The 23,788-nt window shown below is 49.7% G+C and overlaps 1 protein-coding gene across 7 annotated transcripts in view; it reads left to right on the forward strand.

The window, feature by feature from the left end:
- PLEKHG3 (pleckstrin homology and RhoGEF domain containing G3) overlaps nt 1–23,788 on the forward strand; it is a 69,158-nt gene that overhangs the window by 26,721 nt on the left and 18,649 nt on the right. For 5 of the 7 annotated variants that reach the window (XM_046008565.1, XM_046008567.1, XM_046008568.1 and 2 more), the window contains exon 2: nt 406–514. The gene's annotated coding sequence lies outside the window, so the exon portion shown is untranslated. Of the gene's footprint in view, nt 1–405; nt 515–866; nt 1,151–18,900; nt 18,961–23,788 lie in introns of those variants that run through there. The other 2 variants (XM_046008569.1, XM_046008566.1) reach the window with 2 other exon arrangements.

The following is a 23,788-nucleotide window of genomic DNA, read 5'->3' on the forward strand; positions in this document are numbered from 1 at the left end:
TTCTTTTTTAACAAGAACTCTATTTTGCCGTTTACTATACACACTTGTCTACACAGAACCCAGTGATTCGATATCAGTGTCCCATTCCTCCTCCCCAGGTGATAATGTCTAAGCAGTGGGATCTCTTCTGGGGCCCCACCCTGGCCTTCTCTCCTGCCTTGTGCTGGAACAGACAGCATCTTTTTTTTCCATCTTTACTGATGAATTATTTTGCGTTTTAAAATTTATGATCTTGCTCAAGTCCTTACTGAGTGTCCGTGACCCCCTTCCAGGTGTGTATCTTCCCATGGCCATAGGATTACATACAGATCTCTATTACACAGGTTTCTGCATCTCGTTTTATCCACCTAGCAGCCTTTTAGTGGACTCCCTCCCGCCAAGTTACCCGTTTCTTCATCTCCTCAGCTTCCCCGAGGCCGGGATTTACATTTGGAATGGATCACAGGGACCGAGTTGCGGCGAGGAATTCGTGACGTGCCTTTCTGACTCAGAAAAGCCAAGGTGACCTGCTCTGGTAGGCTCGAGACACCCCCAAAGCCGATCGCAACTAATGCCTTCCTTAGCCCCCTTTCCTATCCGCACAACGGGGGCTGTTTGGCTGTGACACCGGCGTGACCCCCACCACGTGCGTCTTTGTATCTGCGAGCATCTGGGCGGCCGCGGAGCGGCTCGCGTGGGGCGGGACGGTCACCGTCGGGGCGGCGCGCTCGCCCCACCTGCGGGCGTTAATCATTAGCGGCGCCCGTTCCCTTCACCCCGGGCTCTGGCTCGCCGCGTCGCGAAGGTTCTCTGGTCCCCGCGGAGCCTCCAATTGCTGGATTCCAGCGGCCGGCCCGAGTCTCCACCCACTGGAAAAATTCCTGGCCCGCTCCTCCCTCTCGCTCTCCCCTCCCTCCGCAGCTCCGGTCCCGCTCGCCCGGCCCCGACTTCCTGCCCGGCGCTGGGAAGGCGCGCGCGGGCTGGGGTCCCGGGGGGCCGCGTCAGCAGCTGGCCGCAACCCGGGCCGCGGAGGGGCCGGACCGTGGGCGGGAGCGGCCGGCAGCCTCAGCCCCTGCGGAGAGCGACTTTCAAACTCGCGCCTGCGTCGCGGCCGCACCTGGGCAGCCTCGCGCGCCGAGCGTGCGGGACCCGGCGGGGCGGCGACCGCGCGGTGAGTGGCCCTCGCTTCTCCCCTCTCCCTTGGCCAGTGGCAGCGCCTAGAGCCCCTCCGAGGTCCCCCACCCTCCCGGTCCCTCGCCCCGACCCCCTGCGGGGTTAGGACTCGGGACGGCTGAGGAGGGCCCGGGGCTGCGTTGGCGCCTTCCAGAGCGACCTCCCCTTTTCCCCCAACGCCAGCAGAGGACAGGAGCGCGGGAGGCTCGTACACCGAGACCGTTTCTGTCCTGTAGTCCCCACCCCGGAACCAAAAGGAGCGAGCGCGCCAGGTGGCTCCGGGAAACTCCATTTGAAAGCCGGGAAGCCCGCGAGGCTGCGCCCGCCCGCTCCCCCCTGAGCGCTCGGGCGCGGGAGGGCTGGCCCTTGCCTGGGACTGTGGGACTTGGGCCGGGTGGACCCTTCTGGGGAAGGACCTCAGCCTCTGGTCCTGGGAGCCCAACGGGCGCCTGCAGCTTGTTCCGGGTTGGTACTCCACAGTGCTCGTTCTTGAGAATCTCAGCTCCTGTCCTGGAAGGGTTAGAGTGGGTGCCAGAAAGGGAATGTCGGGAGCCGAAGGCATAGAGGCCACTGCCTGCCGCTGTCGGCCTCGACCTCGCCCACTCCTGAAATCTGTTTGGTTTTCTCCCCATTCTCAGCCCTTAGGTTTGGAAAGCTAGGAGAAGTGCAAACTTGAAATTTCAAGATATTTTTTAGGTAGCTCCTTTTACTCTTCGGAGCTGCTTTCGAAAACAAAGAGAACGGAGTGGGAAATGTAATGGTAGGAGGCTAGGGAGGTGTGGCCTGGCGGGGGGCGCGGTGTTTGTGCCCGCGGTGAGAGTTTTATCCTCTAGGCCACTTGCTAAACTGTGGGCAGATGGAGGAGACTGTCTTCTCCAGGGCCCCTGGGGAGGCAACTCAGATTGCATTGTCCTACATGGAACCCTAGACTGGGTTCTTAGAGTCTCCCTAGCCCTGCCTCTTCATGCAACCCAGTCACATCGACCTTGCTTAAGAAATAATAAGTAGGGGGCGCCTGGGTGGCTCAGTGGATTAAGCCGCTGCCTTCGGCTCGGGTCATGATCTCGGGGTCCTGGGATCGAGCCCCGCGTCGGGCTCTCTGCTCCGCGGGGAGCCTGCTTCCTCCTCTCTCTCTGCCTGCCTCTCTGCCTACTTGTGATCTCTCTCTCTGTCAAATAAATAAATAAAAATCTTAAAAAAAAAAAGAAATAATAAGTAGGGAGAGTAATGACATCGCCTGCTTCCTTTTAGGAGAGTGCTTTTCCAGCACCTCCCTTGATGGACCTGGAGTGGAATCCTCATTGACTTAAGCTGGGAATGACTTCATTCCAACCTTCAGCAGAAAACCTAGATAGTAAGAACCAAAGGAAGGTGTACCCCTTCTGTCATTCACCCCTTCCTGTGATCCAGGGGTGCCTCATCTCTTCCTTCTAAGCCATATTAAGTGCTCCTGCTGCTTTTGCTGAACCTGTTCCCTTCTCTGGGGGCTGGACAACCTCTTGGCTCCCTGGTATCTTGCTCTGGGGATAGAGCAGGGAGTCAACATGGGGTAAAGCAAGTCCTAGAAGCAGAGGGAGTGGTTTAAGGGTTGTTTTATTAGATGTGGTCTATCAGGAAAGTGGAAAGAGCACTGTCCTGGGAGTCCAGCACAGGATTTTGCTTGAATTTTAATCCTGGCTCTACTGCATACCATCAGAGATTGGTAGAGTGGCTAGTGCTGGAAGGCACTTCTCATTAGCCTACGCTACACATGAAGGAAGCAGAGACTAGAGATGTGAGGTGATTTGAGCCTGATCCCTGTTGGCCAAACAGGGACTAGAACTCAGATTTCATGCTCTGGCTAATCTCTGCTTTCTCCAACATGACCTGGGCAAATCATATATCTTTCAGACTCAGTTTCCACATGAGTAAAGCGGTACTTGCATTCTCTTCCTTATAGAGGTTGTGGTAAGGATCAAATAAAGCAGACATGTAGAAAATACTCCATAAACTTTTATACAGAATAAAGAGCTCACTGTGGCTAGAGGGGCTCTCGAGAGCTTTAAAGTTTACCGGATATGTCCCCTGTGTGCCACAGGAGATGGTAAATACCAGGGTCCTATGGTGGAGGTTTACATCTGTGGCCTGCGATATCTCAGCTCCAGAGTAAACATTTGGCTTACCAAATCCACAGCTAACCCAGGGTCACTGTGTTTACACCGGAGGAGGCCAAAGGCTGTGGCCTGAGGGATGACCGGGGCTAGAGGGGAAAAGGGACTGTGTTCCAGACGCGTGGCTTGCCCCTTCACCTCCACCCCCTGTCAGAACCTTGTGAAGGAGGGCGCTGGGCTGCTGACTTTGGACGGTTAATTGTGGAGCTATCTAGTTATTCTCTGTTGTATCGGGGTTGAGGGGACTCTGGGCTTTGGGGTGGGGGTGTTGCCTTTGCAGCTGCACTGAGGCTCTCTTCAGCGACTCATTTGCCTCCCTCCCCCTTACCCCAGGCTGCCCCTCTGGCCCCTGCCTCTGCTCTGTGCTAGCTCTCTGGCCAGCTGCATGTCCATAGGCCTTTGTTCCAGAGCTGCCTGCTCACCCTCCCCAGCAGAAGCCCTCAGGCTGGAGGCTTGGCAGCTGGAAGTCACTCCTGTGCAGGAAGGCTCTACTAGAATCCACGGGGGACCTGGCAGACCCTCATTGCCTCCTGTTGGGCTCCTCTTAGGGCTGCTAACTTGCTCCTGGCCACGCACTCTTTCTTTTCTCATCTCTCCTTCTTTCCCTGAATGTTTGGATTGTCCCTTTTTTCCCCCCCCTACAATTACGCTTCTTAGTTCTATTTTTAAGTATTCATTCATTCAACATTTATTTGGCACCTACTGTATATGAATATAGATGCAGTGAACAAAATATACAAATATTGACCGGGAACTGACTTGTAGTGGGGGAGGCTGACAGTGAGCAAGATAGAAAATGAAATAGAAAGCATGTCAGTAAAAAACAACAACAACAAAAAGAAAGAATGTCAGTGATAAGTAGAGACATGTGATAGGGAAGGAGGTGGATGTGCATTGCCATGCAGGGAGTGAGATGGCATTTTGGATGGAGTGTCCTGGGAAGCCGCCTGAGCAAGGGATATTGGAGATAATGCCTGAGGGAAGAATTTCCCTTCATCTCTTATCGCCCTTGCTTGACTCCCAGTTAGAGCAACCCACTGCGGGTCTGAGGGGCAGGGTTTGGAATTGGGTGCACCTGGGTTCGAATTCCGGCTTTGCAGCTTGCTAGCCCCTTGGTGCTGAACTCCTCTGAGCCTGTGTTTTTCTCGTGTAAAATGGAGTTAGTCATCATACCTACCATGTATGGTATTAATAGTGTGAGAATGAACAATGAGAATGTGTGTTAAACGCTCAGCAAAGCCTGCAGAGGTGTTCAGTAAATGATAGTCGTATTATTTCTCCAACCGAATTGTGCGGTTTGGGTTGGGGTAGCCCAAGATAGTTCATGCCATTGCTAAGGGCTTAGGATGAAAGGCTTTGCATTTCAAGTGGGCAGGGGTGAGGAATTGGAGGGAGATAAAAACAGAAATCCTGGTTAGTGCAGACTGTCCTGTTAGTGAGACTTTTCTACCGTGTCCTTGATTTCCGATGGTTGGGCTGAGGATGCCAGGCTCCCAGGTGTGTGCTGCTTTCCCTGGGACAGGCTGAACTGGGGGCAGCCCTGGCCTTCCCTTGCTCTGGAATTCCCCCAGTGTCTAACCAACCCTGATGAATCACAGCACCGTCCCTGGCCTCTCCATGCGGCCTCACAGCTGGGAAGGCTATCTGCCCCTCTCCCAGCCTCCTGTAGATAAGTTATGTTCCGAGAGGGAGGGAAAAGGGTAGGGGAGATGAGAGAGAGGGAGGGGAGGGCTGGGGAAATTGCATGGGGGGCAGGAGGATTCTGATGGAGCCTTATCTTGGGTTCTGCCCGGACTCTAACTGCTCAGCTCCCGCGGTGTCCACCCAGCCAGTCTGCGGAGTCTCTTCTCTCTGCTGGAACCACAGCCCTCAAAGGGAGGGGCCGGTTCTAAGACTGCTGTCAAAGCTGTGGTGAGCGGTTTCCTGGGGGCCCTGCCCTGGCTCAGGAAGCAGGGATGGGCTGTGGAGGGTGAGGTCTAGGGAAGTGGTCATCAGCCAGACCACACCCCCTGCAGGCCCTGTGGCACAGGCAGGACAGCCAGGCAGGCCCTGTGGTGAAGGAACTTTCTGGGCCTGCCAGCTGGTGCCTAGAGACTGCATAAAGCTAGTTATAATCTGGCCTCAGAGGAAGTTGCAAAGATAGATGGCCCTGAACAGCCCCAGGAGTTTTTGTTTTTGGGTGACCATAGTCAGAGGAGGAGGAAACCTGGGCAGGGTCCACTACCACATGATCAGAAGGAGCTGCACCTGGAGACGCGAGGCAGCACCCCCTGGGAGTTAGCTGGCAGGAATGATGGCTGGTCCTGTTAACTGGGCCCCCGCTGTGTGCTCCTTATTTTGACTGGAAGCTGTCTGAGGGCAGGAGCTGTGCTGGCTTCGTCTTTGTTCCTGTGGCACAGAGAGCTGTATGAAGTGTATAAGCAGTGTGTGAGCAGCTTGTGCTGAGGTCCCAGCCTGACAGTGATCTGGGCTCGGTGGTCTCCTTGGCTCTGGCTTTCGTTCTGTAGGAGCTGGTTGGGGGGTGGGGGGGCGGTGGAGAAGGCAATGGTGCGGGTTAGGCCCCTCCCGGTGGGCTGTGGCCATTTGGGAATGTAGGCAAGGGGAGAGCCAGGCTTTTTACAGTTCTCTTACAGGCCTTTGGGGAAGGCTTTCTGGTTTAAGATAAGGGAATGGATTTGTAAGGACCTTAAACTTCTTTCCTGCTGAGCAGATTGTGGGGCTGGACACAAGACCTGCTCAGTGGTGGCTGTCCATGCAGCCTTTTGGAAAACCCAGTCTGAGAGTCCTTGAAGTTGCTGATTATTGCTGGGGTCTGGCTGAGAATGCAGGGAGAGGTGCGAGAGGAGTGAGGTCTAGTTCTTACTGTGGTAACAGGATCTCAAGAGGAGAGATGGGTCCTACAAGTCCCGGAAGCTCTTAAAAACACATATCCTCTACTGTCCCGGCTGCAGGACTGTGCGTGTCCGTGTGTGTTTGTGTGTATACATTGGAGGTTCTGGAGCAATAGTTGGCAAGTGTTTGTTGGCAGGAAAAGGGAACCAGTATTCATGCAGCCTCTTTTGTCCTGCACGATGCTACATCCCCAGTGCTTGCTGCATAGTAGGATTCCAGTAAATATTTTTTTAAAAAGATTTATTTATTATTTATATATTTAAAAAGATTATTATTTATTAGAGAGAGAGAGAACATGAGTTGGGGGAGAGGGCAGAGGGAGAGGGAGAAGCAGGCTCCCGGCTGAGCAGGGAGTCCAACATAGAACTTGATCCCATGACCCCAAGATCATGACCTGAGCTGAAGGCAGATACTCAACTGACTGAGCCACTGAGGCGCCCCTACCAATAAATATTTTTCGTATAAGTGAAACCCTACTGTGTGGTAAAACCTTAGGAATTCAAGAAATATTCACAGTCTTCAAAAATGTTCTATTCCTGTCTAAAGACTCCTAGGAGTTACGAAAGTTAACCCGTGGTGGGCTGCTATGGTAGAGGGGTAGGCAGCTCTGGATTTCTGCACCCTGGAGGAGGGCAAGGCTGCTGGGATCACTGGGTCCAGTCCTGCTAGGTGCGCTGTGGGCTCTGCCCCCCTGCGAACAGGAGGGTGTACTTACAGTTTTGAGTATAGTTCGTCCCATACTAGGTCCCGTATTATGCCATTGAAGGCAGTAGTGGGGGTCACCTCTATGCTCTTTAGGACCTGTCCTCTGCAGCCTCGCTTACCTGCATCTAGCCAGTGAGCCTCAGAGCAGCCTCAGAGGGAGCCTTCAGCCCAGCTCCCTCAGACTCTTTAACTTTTATATGTACGTTATGCCATCCTGTTTCCGAGCCAGCAGCTGAAAGGAAGCAGCAAAGGAAAGAGTAAAGAGGTGAGCACAGAGAGGAAAAATGACCCCCGAGTTGTGGAGAGTCGGCAGTGAGAGTGGACAGAGGTCAGAATAGCAGGAAGGGCCAGTGCTGGCGGAAGCCAGGGTCTCTCATTTAGGAGGAATGGCCTGGCACACCTGGGCCCTGGGCCCTGGGGGGAAGGGGGTCATCATTTTCATAATTGATGCTTTTGCTGTAATTGTGACCTTGAGTCATCCAGAAAAGGTTAAATTATGCTCCCTTGACTGTTGAGGAAGGCATGCAAGGAAGCCCTTACTGTGTTTTTTAAAAGATTCCCAGCCAGATTGATGAAAAGTTTTAAAAATGCTGATACTCAGATACTAGTATCATTGTTCCTCTCAACAAGGCAAAAATAGTGGTGTCACCCCCAACCACAGATAAGGAGGCGTAGTCCACCTGAGGTTGGAAATCGGTCCAGGATCCCTCGCCAAGACTTGGCAGGAATGAGATTTGAACTTTTGAATGACCCCCGGGCACAGGCACTCAGCTTTACTGAAGACTGGTTCAAAACTCTCTTAAAAATGTGGCTTTTTGGACAGCAGTCTCCTCGGGCATCCAGCCAGGGTGGTTTACTGTGTTATGGCCCCACCCAGGTAGATTGCCAGCTGCCCCACAGGGCACTTGCCTTAGGAGAAACAGGAATGCTTTCAGTCCATTTGCATTTTAAGCATTTCCCTGGGTGCTGCACAGCACTTTTGGAGGCCAGAAAATAACAGGGAGGAGCTGCAGTTTCAAACATCACAGGCCTCTTTCCATCAGGGCTGTGTTCCTTTGTTCTGGTCCGGGATGCTGCCGTAGAATGCTTTGGTGTGCAGTCTTGGTGCTGGTTGTTGGGTCAGTCTCTGGGAGCCTGGGACCCGCCCCTGCCTAGGAACCCCGACCCGACTCCCTGTTCCCATTATCCAGTCCTGGCAAATGGTCATGGTATCATATTTGCCTCTCTCATTTATCATCGAGATAGAATGTTACCCATGCAATGGAAGCTTCCCTTTTCTTGGGGAACCTTTCTCTGGCCTCCCTCCCCAGAAGAGACATTCTCCTAAATATGTTGTTTATTATACCTTTGCATGTTTTCATACTTTTTACTGTTGTCTATAAGTAATGTATGGTATTGGGTTGTTTTTATTTTGACATAAATAGCATCACATTCAGTGTGGTTTTCTTGAACTTGGATTTTTTATCCAACATTGTTATCTAGATTTATCCATGTTGATGTGTTTAAATCTCATTCATTTAACTGTTGTGTGGCATGTATTGTATAATTTTATCACAGTTCCCTTACTGATGGACATCCATTTTTGCGCCACTGTAAATAATACCACATTGAACATCTGGGCACCAGTCTTCTCTGCCCTGTGTGTCGGCAATAAGTTGTGCTTTTCAAGACGCTGTGAAACAGTGTCCCAGAATGGTTTGGAACTAAGTTACGTTCTTACCAGAAATATGAGAACTCCTGTTTCACTAACTTTTGGACTGTGTCTTTAAATCTGGTAGGTATGAAAGGGTATTTAAAAATTATTTAAAGCAAGGGTTTTTAAAATTAATACTTGATTACAGGTAGGGATGAGCACTTCTCTCGTTTTTTGGCCAATTATGTTATTCTGTCTTTGCCCTTTACATTAAAAAATTTTTTTTTTGTTTTTAAGTGAGTGAATCATCTACATGATTCAAACTCCAAAAGAGAACAGAGTGAAAAGTTTCCCACGTGTGCTCTGCCGTCCCCCAGCTCCCCTGTCCCCACGTGCTATAGATTCTGGTGTACTTTACCCAGAGTTTGAGTTGCCATTGCCTTGGGGTGCCTGGGCGGCTCAATCTGTTAAATGTCTGACTTGATTTTGGCTCCATCCTGATCTCAGCGTTTGTGAGATTGGCCTGCATCTGGCCACATGGTCACCAAGGAGTCTGGTTGAGAATCTCTCCCTCTCCCCCTCCCTACTCTTGGGCTCTTGTGTCTCTGAGCGCTCCTTCTGGCGTGCACTCTTTCTCTCTCAAATAAAAAAAAAAAAAACAACCATAATTGCTATTGCCTTTCCCTTTTTGATTTATAGGAGTTAAAATATATCTGTTGAGTAACTGCTCTTTGGTAGGTTATATTCATTATAGTACTGTAGGTTATTGTAACTATTAAATGTCATTTTTTTATAAGGAAGTTTTAATTTTAATGTCAGATTTACCGATATTTTCTTTGTACTTTCTGTCTCTTGTTCAAGGACTCTTTTCCTGCTCTGATTTTATAAATATATTAAAATATTTTCTTTTAAATTTAAGTTTCGCTTCTCATGGTTACGTTTTAAATTCATCTGCAGTGTATTTTCTTTATGTGAAACTGGATCTCAACTCTGGCTCCACACTAAAGCCTTACAAAGGGCCGTAAGAAAGGACTGATGTCTGAGTCTCACCTCCGATCAGACCAATAAAATAAAAATTATCTCGGGGTGGGGCCCATGCTAGGTTATGAAATGCTCCAGGTGACTTTTATGTCTAGCCAAAGTGGAGAACCACCCACCCTTGTAAGGTTTTTTCCAGAGGAATAGCCAGATTTTCTAGGATCAGTTATTGAATAGTCTATACTTTTCCCACTGACTTACTACTTTGCAGATTTGATTGATTTATACTTTTGAGATATATTTTGTGTATCTTAAAATTCATCCATGTAAAGTGTTTAGTGGTTTTTAGTATATTCACAGGGTCCTGCAGCCATTACCACGAACTGATCCTAAAACATTTTTATCCTCCCCAAAAGAAACCCTATGCCCCTTAGCAGTCATTTCCCATTCTTCCCATCTCCCATCCCCATGCAACCACACATCTACTTTCTCTCTCTGTGCATTTGCCTCTTCTGGATATTTCACATAAATGAGCTCATAAATATGTAGTTTATTATGACTTCTTTCCCTTATCATGGTGTTTTCGAGTCATGCATGTTGTGGAATCAGACCCTCCTTTTTCTTTTTATTGCCCAATAATCCATCATATGGATAAACTGCATTTTGTTTATCTTTTTTTTTTTTAAGATTTTTTATTCATTTATTTGACAGACAGAGATCACAAGTAGGCAGAAAGACAAACAGAGAGAGAGGAGGAAGCAGGCTCACCACAGAGCAGGGATCTTGATGTGGGGCTCGATCCCAGGACCCTGGGATCATGACCTGAGCCGAAAGCAGAGGCTTTAAACCACTGAGCCACCCGGGTGCCCCTTGTTTATCTTTTCATCAGTTGATGGGCATTTGAGCTGTTTCCACATTTTGGCTATTACGAATAATGCTTCTGTGAATGGTTATGTACAGCTTTTTGTATGGACTTTTTTTTTTTTTTTTACAGATTTGATTTATTTGAGAGACTAAGCACAGCAGAGGAAGCAGGAGAGGGAGAGGGAGAAGCTGACTCCCTGCCTAGCAAGGAGCCCAATGTAGGGCTCAATCCCAGAACCCTGGGATCATGACCTGAGCCGAAGGCAGGGGTTTAACCCACTGAGCCACCCAGGCACCCCTATTTAAATCTTTGCCCATTTTAAAATTGAGTTTTATTATTGTTGTTGTAAAGGTTCCTCAGATATTCTGGTTATAAGTGTGTTGTCAGATACATGATTTATAGCTACTTTCTCCCATTTTTGATTTGTCTTTTCACTTTTTTACTTTCTTGATAGGGCCCTTCATAACACTGGTTTTTAATTTTGATATAGTCTAATTTATCTACTTGTTTGGGTCCATGTGATTTTAATATTTAAGAAGCTATTGCTCACTGAGATTCACCAAGATTTACTCCTAGGTTTTCTTGGAAGAGTTTTATAGTTTTAGATCTCACCTTTAGGTCCATGATACATTTTGCCTTGATTTTTGCATATGGGGTGAACTAGACGTCCACATTCATTCTCTTGCATGTGAATATCCAGTTGTCCTAGTACCATTTCTTGAAAGTCTGTTCTTTCCCTGTTGAATCATCTTGGTACCCTTGATGAAAATCAGTTGTAAATGTGAGGTTTTATTTCTGTACTCTCAATTCTGTTCTGTTAATCTAGATGTCTGCCACGGTTTTACGAAGTACAGCTTCCTAGTTAGTTTTGAAATCAGGAACTGTGAGTTTTCCAACTTAGGTCTTTTGTAAGATTGTTTTGTTTATTCTGGGTCTCTTGCTTTTCCACAGAAATTTTAGGATCAGCTTGTCAGTTTCTGTAAAAAAAATCCAGCTGAGATTTTCACAGAGATGGTGTTAAGCTGGTAGATTGATTTGGTGAATACTGCTAGTTTAACAATGTTAACTGTTTTGATGGATCAGAACATGAAATTTTGTTCCATTGATTAAAATCTTTAATTCTTTCAACAGTGTTTTGTGGTTTCCAGTATAGAAGTTTTACACTGCTCTTGTTAAATGTATTCCAAAGTATTTTATGCTTTTTGCTGCTCTTATAAATGGTATTGTTTTCTTTGTTAATTTCATTTTTGGATTGTTCACTGCCAGTGTATAGGAATAAAACTGATTTTTGTGTGTTGATCTTGTATCCTGCCATGTTGCTGAACTCTTTCATTAGGACGAGTGGGTTTATAGTGGATTCCTAGGGTTTTCTATATATAAGATTATGTCATCTGTGAATAGAGATAGTTTTACTTCTTCCTTTTCAATCTGAATGTCTTTTATGTTTTTTTCTTGCTTAATTGCCCTGGCTAGAACTGTAGTACAGTGTTGAATAGAAATGGCATGAGGGGACATCCTTGTTTTGCTCCTGATCTTAGGGGAAAGGCATTCAGTCTTTCTCCATTAAGTATGAAGTACCAAAAAAAAAAAAAAAGTATGAAATACTTATAGTTTTTTTTTTTTTTTTTAAAGATTTTATTTATTTGACAGAGAAGGAGAAAGAAAGGGAATACAAGCCGGGCTAGTGGGAGAGGGAGAAGCAGGCTTCCCACCGAGCAGGGTGCCGGATGAGGGGCTACATCCCAGGACCTGAGCGCAAGGCAGACGCTTAATGACTGAGCCACTCGGGCACCTCCTGCAGGTTTTGTAGATCCTCTTTATAAGGAATGGAATGTTCCCTTCTCTTCCTAGTTTGTCGATGTGTTTTTATTGTGGAAAGGTATCAGATTTTGTCAAATGTTTCTTTTGGGTCTACTGAGATTATCAGGTGGTTTTGTACTTTATTAATGTCTTGAATTCTGTTAATTGATGTTTGGATGTTAATCCAATCTTGTATTTCTGGGATAAATCCATATGGTCATAGTGTATACTCCTTTTTATGCATTACTGGTTTCTATTTGTTAGTATTTTGCTGGGGATTCTTTGCATCTTTATTAGGGATTTTAGACTGTAGCATTTTTCTTGTGATATCTTGTCTGCTCTTGATCTCAGGGTAATACGGCCTCATAGAATAAGTTGGGAAGTGTTCCTTCCTCTTCTGTTTTTGGAAGAGTTTTGTAAAGGATTGGTATTCCTTTAAGTATTTGGTAGAATTCACCAGTGGGGCCATCTAGTCCTGGGCTTTTCTTTATTGGGAAATTTATTTATTTCTTTATTTTAAGATTTATTTATTTGAGAGAGACAGGAGGAGGGGCAGAGGGATTCTTCAAGCAGACTCCCTATTGAATATGGAGCTCTACAGAGGCTTGATCCCATGACCCGTGAGGTCGTGACCTGAGCTGAAACCAAGTCACATGCTCTACTGTCTCAGTCACCCGGGTGCCCAGATTTTTCTTTTAGCTCTTGGAGTAACAGTTTGTTCCATCTTTTTACTCCCTTGTGATGGCTTATTTTGTTGTATGGTTATTAATGTTTATACTCAGCTCCTCTTCAGTGGTTGCCAAGAGTGGGATGCTTAAAAGTAAGGTGTTTTGGAAGTCTACTTGTGATGATGAGATCTAGGACATAAAAGGGGTGGGTGGGTGGCTGAAGTGCAGTAGAGGAAAGGATTGTTGGAAGGCTTTTCCAGAACTTTGCATGTCTGCCTGCTTCTGAAACAGGACTCTGCTCAAGAGTTACTTCCTCAAAGTTGAGAGGCAACATGGGAGGGGGTTGGCGGGGTAGGAAGAGAATAAATGAAACAAGATGGGATCGGGAGGGAGACAAACCATAAGAGGCTCTTAATCTCACAAAACAAACGGAGGGTTGCTGCGGGGAGGGGGTTCGGGAGAGGGTGGTGGGGTTGTGGACATTGGGGAGGGTATGTGCTATGGTGAGTGCTGTGACGTGTGTAAACCTGGCGATTCACAGACCTGTACCCCTGGGGCAAATAATACATTATGTGTTAATAAAAAAAATTTAAAAAAGAGTTACTTCCTCAGAGTCTTCCTGGACCTCTTGACCAAATAACACCCCATCCCCCAACTTACTCCTTTTTTTTTTTTTTAACATTTATTTTTATATTTTTGAGAGAGAGAGCCTGGGAGTGCATCTGAGCAAGGGGAGGGTCAGAGGGAGAGGGATAAATAGTCCCACTGAGCAGGGAGCAGGACTCCACCCAGGACCCTGAGATCATGACCTGAGCTGAAGGCAGAGGCTTAACCCACTGAGCCACCAGGCGCCCCTCCATCATTTTTTAAAAAGATTTTATTTTTATTTATTAGAGAGAAAGCCCTACTCTTTTCTCTGCTTTATCTTTATGACACTTATCGCGATTCAGAAATATCTTAGACATTTGTCTGCCTTTTATGTCCTTCCCCACTGGAAGGTAAGCTCCTGATAGCAAGGGTTTGTCTTACGTATTACTGTGTTCCTACGACTGGGCACGTGGCTTATAGTGCCAATAAACGTTAGGGGTTTTAGTAATCCTGCTTGCAGATGGAAGTCATCTCAGCCTCGATTCTACAGCCCTCAGCTGGGCTGGGTCTGACCAGGCAGTCAAGAAGAGGTGAATGGCTTGGCTCTCTGTTCCCAAACCTTTTTCTGGGCCTCCACTGGGGATGTCTTTTTGTCACATAAGAGCTCAGAAAATACCATCTACCCCGTGTGCTTTATTTCGGCCTTTTTCTGGCATGTGTTTGCACAGCTCCCCAAGTCAGCAATAGGTATTTGAGTGTCAGAAGACATGGAGGCAAAAAGGTACAACAAGATCTGGTTCCTAGCTGTAGGAAGTTGTACCTGAGTTAAGAAGAGAGAGCATTCACAGAAGACACTTTAGGGACTTGCTCATCATGGATCTGCCCTGAGTATGAGTATCCCTCACAGTGACAGGGTGGAGAAAGGCAGCCTGTGCACCTGTCATTGGGCCACGCTCAATGGGCACATAAGTCATTCCTTCTAGAAGCTTCTAAAAGGGAGTTATAAATTCCCAGGTGACTCCATTTTGCCCCCTTAGATTGCCCCGCAGTGGGAGAACTTGTTCTGAGCAAAGTGTTGTTTGTAAAACTTAAAGTGCCCGAGGGAATTGGTACAAAGTGGGCTGAGGGAGTGGCATCTGCCTCTTTTAAGGCCCCGGGATTCCAGGAAACCCTGGTTGTCTCTCCTACGTCCCTGTTGGCCCTTGGGTAAGTGAGCACGTAGCTCTGGACCTTGGGGTTGTTGGGAGGAGATTCCGTAGGGACTGTGTTGAGCACAGGGCCTGGTGCAGCCTGATGACATGCTAGTTGGGATTCCAGGCTGGAATTTTGGGAGCCACTGGTACCTCCGTTTCCTGATCTGTGAACCGCCTGCTGCCCACCTACCCCTGCTCCTGCCCCTGGCTCCTCGCTCTTGTAAGGACAAGGGTTAATATCCTTCGGCTTTGAGGACCTGGGGTGGGGGAGGAGGCACATAAATGGAGTATTGTTGTGCTGGTGAATGATCTGGCTTTGTTCAAGTGTCTTCTTCGGGGTTTGACTTCCTGTAGTCAGTGTCCCCTTGTGTTTAATGGCTCAGAGATTTGCATGTCCTCAGTGGGGCAGTGCTTACCTGCCAGATGTGATGGGGGTCCTCACTCAGGGGGACCTGCTGAGTGAGGGAGAGGAGCCTCATTTCCTCTGTCAGAGTCCTCCCAGGAATCAGGAATGAAAGAAATGCAGCAAGTAGGACCCACACGCGGAAGTGGTTCTGAATAGGACATTTATTGAAGAGGTTTTGCAGGAGGCGGCGGGCACTTTAATTCCCGAGGCTGTTGGTGGCAGCTCGCTGCTTGCCCCAAGCCTGTTAACTGCTCGACTGCCAGGCCCCAGGTGGCCCTCCCTGGTGCTCTGTGCTCCGATGGGAGCCCTTTTTTTTTTTTTTTTTTAAAGATTGTATTTATTTATTTGACAGAGAGAGAGATCACAAGTAGGCAGAGAGGCAGGCAGAGAGAGAGGAGGAAGCAGACTCCCTGCAGAGCAGAGAGCCCGATGCGGGGCTTGATCCCAGGACCCTGAGATCATGACCTGAGCCGAAGGCAGAGGCTTAAACCACTGAGCCACCCAGGCGCCCCTGATGGGAGCCCTTTTGAGGAAAGCGGTAGGTACCCCGCTGAGGCCAGGCTGGGGAGTACAAGGGGGCCTGATGAGGACTCTGAGCTCTGGGCCTCCAGGCCTTTATAAACTCCCTCGTGAAACCTGGCCAGCCACAGGTTTGGGGGCAAAAGGTAGGTTTCTCCCTTGGGGGTTCAGAAACTGAGGAACCCCATGGATGCAGGTATAGGAGACCTATTGTTCTTCCTTCTCTCCTGCCCTGGTTTCTTCTAGTGGATTAGTCAGTTGTGGCTGGGCGAGAGTGAGACAATCCTGTGTTCCTTTTTAGAGGAGACTGCGGGCAAATCTGCTGGGGTTTCAGAGGCCCTTCTGATTTCTGAACATGCAGCGTTGGGTGGTTTAGAGAAGGGGCCACTGTTGGAGGGACCCAGCACCAAAGCGTACACACGGTGGGAAAAGCAGAGTTAATCTCCAACTTTCTTCCTGAAGTTTCTTTTTCCCAGAGTCCACAAAGGGTGGTTAGTTTGGATAAAATCAAGTGGTGGCAGGACAGCAAGTGAAAGGAAGTTCTCCCAACTCTGTTTCATCCCGGATGGACACTGCTGGGCAGGGGCTGTGCCCACCACCACCACTTCTGGAGCTGCGGGCCACAGGAGTGGGGAGAGCGGGGGCCAGGTTGCTGCCCTGTCTTGGCTGGGTTTTTTACCTTGAAGCAAGGCCTTGCTTTTTCAGGAGCGAGAGCGGGCTGCCTGGGCTGTGCTGCTTCTCACCACGTGCATCCCTTCACCCGAGACCCTGGGGTTTGGTGACAGCCACCCCTCTGGACTGTGTTCTGGTCTCCTAACTTCTCAGCTGAGGGACAAATCTCCTTTCCTCCCACCTGGGAACTGGTTGGATGAGTTTCTTGGGCTTCCCTGGTTGAGGCCCCTTAGAGGGGAAGGTGAGGGCCCTGGGGGGTGGAGGCAGGTGCTGTGGGGTGGAGAGTGGAGAGGGGCCGCCTTGGGCTCTGGGAGAGGGTTCTGTGAGGGGAAGTGTATGAGGCCTTGCTTGTGAAGGGCTGGTGCCTTTGAGAGCCGACACTTGCGGGAGTCTATGAAGTCTGCCTGACCTCTTGGGTCAGGCACTAGGCCCGAGATCAGCATCTGGGGAAGATATTGGGGTGGAGGGTTCATCAGTGCACTTTTGCTATAATGCCCAAGAAGTGGGGCAGGCCAGGGTGGTTTGACAGGTGGCAGCAGTTCACAAAAGGGCGTTGCTCACGTGAACGAACGCACTTTTCTGGGTCTGCATGGTCATGCTTGGAATTAGAGTGGAAATTGTGTTTGGGGGAGCCGCCTTTTTGGCAGCCTTATCCCCTAATTCTGATTTGCTTGGGGAGGGAAAGTGAGAATTTGGGGGAAGGGAGGAAACCCTCAGGTGGTGGTTCTGACCAACCCCTCGCCTTTGGCCTGGGATCCCAGTGGGACATTTTCTTCCAGCGAAGCCCCCAGATCTCCATTTTCTACAGTCGGTGTTCTCTTCCTGCTTTCAGAAGCATGTGATTTACACGGAGCTTTGTTTCTTCACCTTTTCTTGGATCCTCATTGCTCCCCCTGCGGCCACACAAGGTTGGAATAGGTCTTGTTCTTTCTAGCAGATGCTTCCTTGGGTCATTCTCTCTTTCTCCTCCCTGATGCTCTCTCTGAACAGTCAGCACCTTCTTGGACCTCTGGATTCTTCCCAAACACTTCTTTGGCTCTACAGACACCTGGTGCCAAAGCCATGTGTGGTTTGTGCTTTCTTGGGGCCCATTCTCACACCTCAGCTCTCAGTCTGAGAATCTCTGTGGTTGGTGGTAGTTTTCCCAGGTGTGGCTCTGGCGTGTCCTTCCCACAGAACTACCGCCCATGCGTTCTCTAGTCTGTCCGACGCCTTCCAGCCTGGCCTCTTGCTGCCAGCTACCCCGGGTCCTTGGGAGGTCCTGGGCCTTTAAGGACTGAACTCTCCCATGCTGCTGCCTTTGTCCCTGGGACCCTCTCATTTCTTCATCACTTGGCAAGTACAAGCTTATTCATCATTCAAGGTTCAGCTGAAGCCTCACCTCCTTTAAAGCTGCCCAGATGCCCCAGGTAGTACCAGCTACTCCCTCTTCTGCCAGCACAGTTTCTGTATTTTTACCTCTGTATAGCACTGAAGGTGTTGCCTGGCGGAGAATTTGTTTATAGGGCTCTTTTTCCTTCTAGAATTCGGTTCCTCAAACCGAATGTCACACTCATTTCATTATCCCCAGGGCCTAGCATCATGCTCAGAAGCATGGAACGAATTGCCAAACCGGAGGCAGCCTTGAACCCCCAGATTGCCCACGACCCCACTCTCCACGCCTTTTGTTATTGGGGCACTTGTCTTGCTTCTCCAGAGAGAGGATCAACCCTCAAGAGTGCGAGCTCTGTGTGTGATTCATCTCTGTCTCCCAGAAGGCTGCCAGAGTGTCTTTGTGCAAAGTGAGTGCTTGAAAATACTTGTCCAGTGAATGCTGCAGCTCACGACCTAGGCAGGGCAGGGACTGTTCTCCCTGCACGGGAGGGTGGGCGCGCTCGTCTGCTGTGGCGCAGACGGCTCACTGCCTCTCTCCCTCATCCCCCCGCTGCTGAACAGCAGGGCTGGGGTGGGGTTGGGACAGTGCTACCCGGAGTCCGGGGCTCACTCATGCTCACTTTGTCATTTGTGCTGTTCCCCGCCTTCTTTGATATTCCCTGTGATTTAGGAAATGGGTGAGCAGCAAGGCTTTTCCCAGTACCTTGAGTTTTTGTCTTATGTCCTGGTTCTTCACATGTCCGTCTTGCAGCTGGATTTTGTTTTTTCTTTAAAACACAAGGGCTAGTGTCAAGGATGGTTGCGACTGGTCACTTATTTGTGCCTTTGCCACCTTCCATTTCCTGTAGTTCTGTTCCTGCTTGCCCCTGTTGTCCTCTGTCTTTCTGTTCCTCTTCAGCTCCTAGCAGGACACGTTGTTTTTCCCTGTGGAGCCCTGAGGAATGTGGCCTGCCTGCTGCAACAAAGGGCTCTGACTCACTTAGACTTCATCTTCTGCTTTGCCCTTCTGTTGGCTATGGATACCAGACTCTGCCTTTCCAGCTGAATTGTTTGATATTTTCCCGTGTAAGATCATGGTTGGAGTCAGCATTGGGATTGTACATGCTGGATGGCTGGTGGGGGAGGATTAGGTCATGCTAGTTCACCAAGTTGAACTTTTATCTTTATTCTTCATGTGAGATGTGGGTAAAAATTATAGGCCCAAATCAGAAAAACAAAAAAAAAACAAAACAAAAAAAAAAACACTTGTCCTAGTGCTTGTGGAACAAATAATAACTTCTCCGTCCTTGTCATCCTGCCATTTAGGGTGGCTTCACTGTGTGGCAGAGCTTGGCTCGCATCCTCTCCATTTGGGGGACCAGTCAGGTGGGTACTTTTGTTCTCATTTCACAGATGAGGAACTTGAAGCTCCGGGAGGTGAGGTGGCTTGCCCAAGGCCACATAGGGCCAGTCCAGGTGGAGTCGTTGGGTTTTAGACCAGATCTGCCTGGCTGCGGAGACTGTGGAGCCGTTTAGTGTGTGTAACCTCTGCTTTGCAGACTCCTGGTCACACGTGTGTGTGCTTCTCTCTCCTCCTCTGCTAGGGACTTAGAGGGTCCTGGTGGGACCCCTCTGTTCCTACTTGCTTTCTGCCGAGATTCTCCAGGGCCTTTGAACGTGATGCAACAGTAAATGCTGCAACTGTTGAAGGCATTGGCTCAAGTTTCCTCCCCACCCCGACTCTAGCTGAGAGGCCCCAAAACCCGCAGCTTCTGCCCAGCCCTGTCACGGGGACAAGATGGCTGATTTGCAGGGAGAGTTTCCTGAAGTTTGCTGGTAAGGAGTGGAAGTCCCAGGGCCTTTTTGTCTAGTGATGAGAGAGGTGGGGCCTCTAGAACACCGAATTTGTCTGTGATTTCTAGCCCCGGGTTTAGCTGCTCCATCTTCTGGCAACATTGTGTTATTTTTTTAATTTTTATTTTTTATTTTTTATAAACATATAATGTATTTTTATCCCCAGGGGTACAGGTCTGTGAATTGCCAGGTTTACACACTTCACAGCATTCACCGTAGCCCATACCCTCCCCAATGTCCATACCCCTCTCCCCTCCCAACCATTGTGTTATTTCTGTTGACTTACCCTGGCTGTGAGCGATAGTAATTGCTCTCATTGGCCTTTAGTATGTATGCTATGAAACATCCTGGTAGACAGCTTTTCCTGGGCTGTTTGTAGGGGGCCCTTATTATAGTCTCTTCTATAAATTCCAAAGTGGCTCCTTGGCCACTTTTCCCTTCCTCTCAGTTTTTTTGTGGCTGGTCACTTGGTATGTGGCATGACAGCAAGGCAGCTATGCCCCTGCTCTAGTCCCTTGTCTGGGGCCAAGTAGAACAAGATTGCTAGGATGAATAAGCAGTCCCTGTTCCTGGGTACCTCTTGACAGACTGGAAACCTCTTGGTAGTGACTAATGTGGAAACGTGTTAGTTTGGGAGGATCTAGTCCAGCCCTTGGTTTTGACCACCGTTTCTCTCTCACCAGACTGTGGGACTGGTGAAAGGTGCTGCTGTACAGTCCTGCAGACCTTCCGCAGGTGTTTATTGAGCACCTCCGTGTACGTTGCTCTCGGGGGCGGGGGTGAAGGAAGGGCACAGGAACGCAGGCCCGGCCCCACTGACTTGCACTGTCTAGTCCAGAAGAAAAGCATGCACATACGAAACCTCAAGTACCAGCACCTGAAGTGGTACTCAGGGTCAGTAGAGTTAAGAGAAGTGTGTATTATTGTTCTCTGGCTGCTGTAACAAACCCCACAAGCTTCGTGGCTTGAAACAACATGTATTTGCTGCCTTAAAGTTCTGGAGTTCAGAACTGAATCTGGATCCACATGGCTCTGTTCCTTCTGGAGGCTCCAGGATTTGTTTCCTCTCCTTTCCCAGGCTCTGAAGCCGTCCAGATCCTTTGCTGGTGGTCCCTTTCCTCTATCTGCAAAGCTGGCAGCCTCTTTCTGTCTGTCCCTCTGCTTTTGTTGTCACATCAACTTCTGACTCCTGTATCCCTCTTGTAAGGACCCTTGGGATTGCATCAGGCTCACCCGGGGAACCTAGGGGTAGTCTCCCAATCCTAAGATCCTTGACTTGATCACATCTGCACAGTCTCTTTTGTCATATAAAACAACAGCCATAGGACCTTTATATCCAGGGACGATTAGGGTGTGCTTATTCTTTGGGGGGAGGGCGGTTGGAGGGGTGAAGTCTACAGTAGTATGTGTGTTGGATGCTCCAGAAGTGGTTGAGGAGGCCTTTCTGATGGAGGTTATCTGACCGAATTTGTGTAGGGAGAGACGATCTGGGACACATTCCAGCTCTGAGAAACCACATGAGAAAGTGTCAGGGCTAGGAGGTGGTGGGGTTAGTGAGGCGCGGGTGGGTGGTCCTCCCACTGAGACAAGATGCCAGGGCCTTCCCTTCCAAGGCCAGGCTGAGGAAGTTTTCTGGACTTTCGTCTGTAGGCCCAGACTTCCTCCCAGAATTCAGGTGGGAAGGCTCCATTGGTAGCCACTATCCCCTTTCCTTCCCAGCAGCTGAAGTCCTGCTTCAAAGACCCAGCCGCACTTGGTGGCCCCTGCTGTTCTGGGGTGGTGGGAAAAGGAATTCACAAGGGAATATAAATTCGTGAGGGGAAATGACTTTGAGCCAGCTGGCCTGGGTTTGTGGCCCAGAAATCCTGATGACACTGTTTGCACAGCCTCTGTGACAGTCACGTTGCTCACATGGAACAAATCGAACACAGTCACTCCCCAGGGAGCCTTCCCTTGTCCTGCCTTAGGGTGCTTAGAGCCCCTGAGTCTCTGGGAAGGGGTGGGTGAGGGGTGGGAAGGGCCCCCAGTGACGAAGCTGCTCTGGAAAGGGACAAGGAGCCAGACCCTCAAAGGGATCCTCCTGTCCCATGGAAAGCCCCTGGGGCTGTGGTGAAAGGTGGTCCCCCCCAACACCTGTGGTGGAGGGGGAGCGACAGGAAGAGCCAGGCAAGAGCCAGGCATGGGGCGGTGCTGGGCTGTGGGTGACAGCACAGCTGAGTGAGCTCTGCGCCCTGGTGTGAGATCTCTGCGGCCGTTCCCCTTGCTCCTGCCATGCTTGTCTGGAGAGGCTGTAGCTCTCCTCTGTTTCTTCCTACTGATACCCTCTCTGTGGACGTCCTAACAGGGGACTCGGGGGCCTTCTGGGGAAGGTCCAAGGCGCTGGCTGGCCAGGTTTGGAGAGCCTTTGGACCGGGTAGGAGGGGCAGTTGAGAGATGAAAGGAGCCCCTGGGGAGGTGTGCAGGGCTGGCGGGTGTTGGAGCAGTTGCCTCTGGGAGAGCCCCCTGCTCTTTCCCTGCCTGCCTCTAGGACAGGTGTGTCAGGCTTCCGCTGCTCGGGTGGGGGTGAGGGGCGGAAGGTGAAAGGATGACATCAGCCTCCTCCGCACCTGGAGCCAGCCTCTCTGAAGCAACCTGCTTTCTGGGGCGTCTCCAGAGTCAGCCCACACAGAGGGTTGTCCAGCGAGTGCCCCCCTCCTTCTCCTGCCTTCTCCTCAGCAGCCCGCTGGCTGGGGAGGGAGGACCAGAAGGGAATGTTGCTGAGTCCTGGGAATTCCCCAGGGCCAGAAAAGGAGAGGTTCTCCGGAGGGTTCCAGGTGAGTGCCCTGTAGGACCATCTTTTCTTTCTTTGTTCCTTCCCTTCCTTTTTGTTTTTTTTTGGTAGGCTCCACACTGGGCATGGAGCCCACTTGGGGCTTGAACTCATGACCCTGAGATCAAGAGTTGGCCACTTAACCAACAGAGTCACCCAGGCACCCCGGGACCATCTTTTCTCAAGTTGGAGATTGGGGAGCAGGGTCCTTTTGCCTCTGACCAGAGGTCTGAGGACAGAACATGAGGGCTAATGATGGGTTTTGTCCTTTTTTTCTGTTGGAAGCATGGGTCTGGGTTAGGTTGGGGTATGGTGCTGAGGCCTCATGAGGAGGAGAAGGATGTGGGACTTGACCCCTGTCATCTGTGCTGGGAATCCAAGGGGCCTGCTGCAGCCTGCCTCTTTGCCTGGGGACATTCGGGGAAGGTACTCAGAAGGGAGGGCCGAAAACCTGGGGAGGTGTGGGCAGAGGAAGGGTGTGGATTGTGTTCATATATAGAGAGAGTTTAAAAAAAAAAAAAAAGAATCCTTTCTCTCTTGCCCCCCCCCCCCCGCCCCGATGTTTATCTGAGCTACTTCTTGGGTCCATCAAAAAGAAGGGCTTGGGGGACCATCACAGGTGTGGGCCTGGAGATACCAAGTTTTCTAGAAGACTGATTCACTGATTGATGATTGGACTGACTCATGTTGAGAGATGGAAGAGGTCATGGCGGTGGGGGCCGGGGCAGACTTCGGGAAACTGGAGACTGGGTGTGGTAGGAGGAGGAAGGCGTGGGCACCTGGCTTGAGGGTTTGGCCGCTCTCTGCCTGTCTCCTTAGGCTCCCACTTCCCCAGCCAGACTGTGTCTTCCAGATGAGTCTGAAGACCCGATTTCCAATTGTGGCTTTGAGGTGAACCTTGCAGTTTGGGGTGATATTCAGTGGAGAGGAAGGAAAGGTTGCCTCTGGCTTGGGCATGTGGGCAGGTGCAGGTGCTGTCTCTGGGAGTCTGAACTACACACATAGTAATGGTTGGGCTCAGGCTTTTAGGACCAGAATGCACTCAGATTGAGTGCAATGGCTCTGCTTACAGCCCCCCGCCCCCAGATTCTGCCTTGTTTCCTCTCCCTGCTCCCCATGCTTGTCATCCTCCCTTTTTGGGTCTTTGCATTCTTTTCCAGGAATTCTCTTGTCCTAGAGAGCCTTGTGGTCCTGGGTCTCCTGATCCCTGCAGAGCTTGTCTCATGCAGGGAATTATAGTCCAGTTCTGGTGACCTCACTGACCTCATGCTTTTTCCCTTTTCCATGACCTGCGATCCTTTGACCTGGAATCTGTATTTTACCATGTTGTTCCAGCAGGAGGGTAAATTGCCAGATGTGACAGAGTAGCAGGTCTAGGAATGGCTATAAGGAATCTTTACTTTCATTCCTTTACTGTCTCCACAGCCGTCATAGGGTAAAATGAAGTAGTATCATGTTAAAAGCCATGATCTTTGAAGACTTAATAAGTCCCCTATGGCTTAGGCTGAGGCAAGGCCATAGCATCCAGGCCTGTGACTAATCGTTTGCCTC

Source organism: Meles meles, chromosome 6 (genome assembly GCF_922984935.1).
Source record: "Meles meles chromosome 6, mMelMel3.1 paternal haplotype, whole genome shotgun sequence".
NCBI lineage: Eukaryota > Metazoa > Chordata > Mammalia > Carnivora > Mustelidae > Meles > Meles meles.